Here is a 6,462-nt window from a genome sequence, read left to right on the forward strand (position 1 = left end):
AAAACCTGTATTTATACCCCGTGAGGCAAGCCAATTCCTCTACCACCAGTGGTGGGATGCACCATATATTTGGAAGAAACTAGAGTGACCAAATACATTATTGCCTGTTTCTGTGCTTCCAGGAAGCAGAGTGCAGTGTTTTCAGCATACGAAAAGCTGCTTCCCAGGATTTCTGTGAACACAACCCCCTGTCTAAGCTGCAGTCCTGCTAATTTGACAGCAGGCGGGTGTTCACAATAGCAAACTGCTGTGTCACGCTCAAAGGGGCAGAGCTAAGGCTGAATAAATATTCAGACTCCCCTGTGCCTAGTTTAACAACTGACTCTTTGAAAGGAGTTCTCTGAAATACCAGATCCTCTAGAGGAGTCCCTCCAGGTAACAGCTGCTGAATGCCAGGTTCAAAATGCCTGAACCCCTTGTGTCCAGATTCGTTGTCAAGCAGCTCCTCTCTTTTTGAAAGTTGCTTTGACTAGGATTCAGTGCCTCCTGCAGTATCTCATATGGTAAGTGCTCAAACACCAGCATAAAACAGAGATCTGAGACCAGCTCTTGCACTCCTGGGAGAGTTTCTGTGAATCTGCTGAGGAACCACTGTGTCTCACAGCACTGCAGTTTGTCTTTATCTCATCTTCTCACTGCCCTCTATTTCCAAGGAAAAAAACCCAAAACCGAGGAAAGCTTGTGATGCAGTCGCAAGGGAGAGGTTGTCCAGATCATCAGTAGTGTTGCATTTGGGTTGCCAAGGCAGAGGGAACAATGTTCCCACATCCCAGACTGCGTGCAAAAAATACTTTGCATTTGGGAGTTGTGGTTCACGCACTTCTGTGCATTGTAACAGAAGGAAAGATTGGTGGTTACCCAGTCCTAAATAAATATCCATCATTCCTGAGGTCCAGTGGTACCAATAGCTGCAGGTAACCATCTACCAAGGCATATTTCAAGGCAGGTTTATGTCTCTGTGCTGCTATAGTGCCTGAGGATGCCCAGGGAGCCTTTGCGCCTCCCTCTTCTCTCCCTCCCTCTCTCCCAGCTGCGTTTGCTGATCCACTCTGCGTTGCAGCTGCCCAGGGAGAGCGTGGGGAGGGTGCTGCTTCCTACACCAAGATCAGGCCAGGAGCTCGTGTAATTTTTGTTTCTGCACAACTAACTCCTACCCAGAAACCTACTGAAAAGGGAGGAAAGAACAAATCCTCTTTATTCCCATCAGCAGAAAGGAGATTTTGTAAGCTACTAAGTAGCAGGTGTGAGGGGGCGGTGAGGAGTTACTACCTGCATAAGATTATTTTTTTAACAGCTGTGTGCTTGTAGCATTGCTTGAAACAAATGAACATGCGTGTGAGCTCTGCTCACTGGGGCTCTCAGTGGTTAATCCACAATACAGGGATCCAGAGCTCAGCTAAAGATTTGACTAACGACTTTAAGCTTTTCTTATATGAAGAATAGAAACGATAAGACAATTCACCTCAGGGACTATTATGCTACCAGTACAGCTCTAGACAATTTGAGACCTGCAAACAGCCTCCACAGCAAGAATCAGAACACCAGTTGTGCTCAACGGGGGCTCAGAGGAAAGCTGCCAAGCTGAGGAGGAGCAAGCCTCCACAGAAATGTTTGTTGGTACTGCTGTTCAGCTCTCCACTGCCCTCCTTTAGGGAATCCCTTCCCAAGAAGAACCTGGCTGTGTTTGATGGGTGCAGCAGCTTCTCGTGCCTCAAGCACCATCTCAGACACTGTGTTTGTGTAAGTCCTCTGCCGTTCTGCAATGGCATTTGAGGCATGTGGTGAGAAACATGCTGGCCCAAGTTAGTCTCAGGAACTGGTCTCCTGTTTGGCTGTAAAGCAAATCCAGGTCCCTGGGACAAACGTTTTCATCAAGCAAGGAGGAGAAGGAAGCGTTGGATCTCATTGGAGGTTTTTGCTCTGCCATCCTGAGGAAAACCTCTGTAGCAGGAACTAGTTCCAAACAGTGGAGGAGCTGGGTCAGGTGCACCTGAGAAAGAAACACTGCTATGCAATGTGAATTAGCATTAATATTAAAAAACTATACCCTGCCTTCCTGTCCAGCTGAGCTGGACTGAGATACAGCCCGTGGAGGAGGGGTACACAGCTCCCAATGAACTTCTCTGAAGAGACAGACGCCCTACTCCATGTTATCCAAGGCCCATCAGCTCCTTCTTGGTGTGTGGTGGGCTCTAAGAGCCACAGCTCCAATGCAGAGGCTGACAGTGGAGCACTTTGAAGATTAGGCCAGGTGGGAGAGGCCCCTTTTCCTCACTCTGAGAGCATTTAGAAGAAGAGAATTGCCTCACAGACTTGTGAGGCTTCCTTTAGAAGACTTTCATTATGATGAAGATGGTTGCCTCACTTTCCCAGCCACACCCCTGTAGTGTCATTTTTGTATGTTCTGTTTATCTGAGAGGGGATTGAGCTGCAAAAGGGAAGGATGAGGACAGCAAAGCAGAGGATCAAGTAACAGGATACTGAGGTATGCAGTCAGGGCTGTCCAAGGACAACTTCTAGACAGCTGTGCACCTGAGCACCACCATCTGGAGCAGAAAAATAAACCGAACCTTCTTTCTCATACCACATGTGACTGACTGCAGCCAAGAGGGTGAAGTGGAGTGCAGGGAGCAAGGGAGCACTCAGGACAGACAGATCAAGCATCCCCAGACCCATTCCAGACCTGATGGCCTCACTGTCTTCCTAACACCAACTAGCCTCCTAGTGTTATAGTCTTAAATTTCCATTCTCTTGTGTGGACTGCATTAATGCACACATGCTTAACAGCTCCTCACACATGCATAATCCCTTGGCAACTCCAAGTGCATCTGCAGGGAAGAAGGGAGGCCTTCACAGTGTGAGACACTTCAGAGATCTGTGGTTAGGTTGATCGTGTCAAATGCTGCAATCATATAAAGCCATTTCTCTCAGGTGTAACTTCAAACTGAAACTCTAAAAACAGGTTAGAAGAAAAACAGTCACTGTTACCAAACTCATCAGGAAAGCTGAAGCATGGAGAGGAGAGATTTGCTTGCATTAACCAAGAACAGAAAGAGCAGAGGACCAAAAGGAAACCTGGAGTGAAAACCAGCTGATGAGAGAGGAGAGTGATTATAAAGTCTTTCTTGGATCAAAATGCAAACTGAAGCATTAGCGGCAGCAAGCACCTCTTTAAGTCAGATGTGAAATGTTCCTATTTTCATACACAATTAGCCTCACTAGAGCAGTAAGAGCTGCCTCAAGTTTCCTTAATGTAATCATTGCTTGTGGAAAATTTCCTCTTGCATCTTTGTTACAGTTTCTCCCACAACATATCTCTCAGAATAGGTGATCATTTCAGTCAGAGTGTGAGGAAACATCTGGGCCCATCTGGCTCAATTAAAGTGCCTTGTTCCAAAAGCATAACCCATCATTTTCTGCTCATCTTGTTGTATTTTCACTTTTGTCTGAAATTAGGACACGCTCAGAAACGCCAATTATTTTATGAATCATCTAACATCAGACTTGGTACATCTTTTTTTGTTGTTGTTGCTGTTATGCAGAGCCCTTACTTTCAATTCTTTTGTCCACTGATACCAACGTAGCGCTGTCTGGCTTATCTCATTTCACAGGCACTAAATAAAGCCTTCCTAGCAGTGAAGCTGGCCATGTGTATGGCAACGTGCTCTGCATTCCCGAGGCGTCTGCTCACTGGCAGATGGAGCCTGTGGCCTCGGGAGGAGGCAGATCGTGCTGTGCATGACAGGAAGGCGGTGCTGTCAGCTGGGTCCCACTGACAGGCTGCGTCGACCCAGGGCTCGGCATCGTTTGCAGCCCAACAAGCCTTTCACCCGGACACGCACCAGGGCTTCAAAGTACACACATAAAACCTGTTCTGGGGCCAAAGCACGCTCCGTGCTTGCTGCTAGGCACAAACCCTGCCGCCTCAAGCCCGGCGTCAGGGCAGCTCCTCAGCAGAGGGTGGGTGGGAAGCTTTAAAAGGTGTCGTGCCCTGCAGCTCAGCATGGCTGTCACAGGCAGGGCAGCAGGAGGGAGGCCTGTGGGAAGTGCCTGTCCCTCTGTGGTACCAAGGAAAACCAGGCTGAGCAGCAGGGCCTCTTGTGCTGTTGTACGACACAGAGGTGTGTCTGTTGCAGAAGGGCACATAAAAAACTTAAGAAGTGCAGCTTTGGACCATAAGGAGAACATTGTGTCCCTTGCTTTTTAGCTGCTGTGACAGTAAGAGGAGCAGGGGCAGGCCTCTCCAAGACACCTGGGGCAGGATTTACAGGACATGCAACAACAGGCAGGTTCCTCTGGTCTCCTGCCCCAGCATGAGGTATGTCAGGGGGAAACAGCAGGAGAAGGAGAGCCTGGAGGGCTGGTTGAAGGAACCCGATTCCTTTTATTCAGTTCATTGTCCCATGGCACAAATGGGTACATTACCACGACACCAGCCCCTGGGGAAGGGAAGAACCCTTCTCTGATGCTGAGCTGTTAGATCTGCATTTGCATGGTCAGCTGTTCCACTGCTTCAGGCTCACAACATCACAGACACTGTATCAAGCTTCCCAGAAACCCCAGGATATGATAGCCCCACAGCCAAAAGAGTAAACATACAAAGACTCTCTTCCAGGGGTCCAGACCACACAAGGCAGGTGGATCTAGTTCAGGGTCCCTGGGGAAGCAGTGTGCAGATTCCCAACTGTCACGTGCCTTGCTTCAAAAAGGTCTGCTCTGAAGTCAGAGATCCAAGACCACAGCAGGTACCCAGAACTCCAGAGCTGCCCTGCTTCCTGCAGCAGCCTCTGTCGGCCCTGGAGCAAGCTCCTGCAAACAGTCCCCCAGCAGCAATGCAGAGCCAGCTCCCTTGTCAGCTCCTATTGAGCCTGCAGCAGCAGGAGCAGAACCAATTCTGCCTAGTGAGGTATTTCTGCCTGACATCAGTCTGTGTAGCTGCATGCTGCTCATGCAGAGCCTCAGGGTTCAGTTGGCCAGCAGTGGCTCCCACTGCACAGGATGCTCCTGGTCCTGATGACAATGCAAACTGTGATATTACAAGTAGAGAGGCAGGAAATGGCTTGTGCCATCTCATCTTCCGTGTCCCCAGGGCTGAAATGTCCATATTAAAAGCAAGAAAGATTCTAAATGCATGTGTTATTTGCTAGAGATCAATTACAGATCAGTATAAACAGCTGATCTCCCACTGAATTCACTTCCTTATTATACAATTTATTAGAGGATTATTCAGACAGCTCAGCTGGACCTTACTAGCACACCAATATTTATTCTGCCCTTTAGCAAGAAGCAGAAATGCAAAGCATAATTTTCTTACTAAACTCTCCTGCTGGGAAGGCTGCACTTTCCTAATGCCACAGAAGTTCTCTCTATCCTCCATGAAGTCTTGTGACCCCACTCCTGGGCCTGGCTTGGGAACACATTCCAGGTGGCGCAGGCAACACAGTGTCCATGTGTCACCAAAGAGACATCTGCCCAAGCCAGGGACCCCACAGCACTGGCCAATCACTGCTGTGGAAACCTGAGTTGTAGCTAAAAAGATAAGTGGGGACGTGCCTGCCATAGTGCTTAATGCCAGGGGAACCACTTCAGAATTCAAAAAATACCATAGTGAGAAAAACAGATAAATCACCACTATTTCAGATGACTCTGATGCTGGAGTTTCAGAGATTGATAAGCAGATAGTTCTGCAAAAGCCACATATCTGAAAACAAGTCTCTGCCTCAGCACATATTTGCCTAGGGTGCTGGGCTGCTTTCTTGTTCATGCTTACTTCTCCAAAAATAAATAGCTTCAGCATTGATAACTGGATGCGTAAAACAAGGGCAAACATTACTTCAGACACAGTCAAACATCAGAAAATACAAAATACATAGGCCTGTAGGGCCTGTACTAAAGGCATGAAAATCTAAAAACCTTAGATTTTTTGGAAGCTGCCTAAGTTATCAGAAGTATTGACCTCCCATTGCAAAGTCCACAGTACTGTAGGTTGCTTTAAGGGCTTAATTCCTTGTAACTTTTGGAAACTCCTGACAGAGTAAAGTGCCTGTTTGTTCTCCACAAATATATCACTGAAAACAGAATTTCTGACATTTCGTATCTTCCATATCAAAGAGGCCTCGGATTTGCCTTCTCTCACCTAGAAATTGTAACCTTGTAGCTCAGTCATACTGTAGCGGGTTCAGTTTGTAAACTGGGCAGAAACACCAATTAAGTGTAGTGGTTTGGTTCAAAATATCCATTACTTACTTATTTTCCTTCTGTGAGATAAGAATTAGGAGAAAGCAAAGCAGGCACAACACTTAAAAGAATATAAAGAAGTTTATTAACAGACCTAAAAGAAGGAAAAAAAGTCAGACTAAACCTTCAGAACACTTCTCTGCCCCCCACCTTTCTCCCTTCTCCCACTGACAATGTAAAAAGACAACCCTTGAGACTTTCAGTCAGTTTACCACTTCTATAATA

This window comes from Corvus hawaiiensis, chromosome Z (genome assembly GCF_020740725.1).
Source record: "Corvus hawaiiensis isolate bCorHaw1 chromosome Z, bCorHaw1.pri.cur, whole genome shotgun sequence".
NCBI lineage: Eukaryota > Metazoa > Chordata > Aves > Passeriformes > Corvidae > Corvus > Corvus hawaiiensis.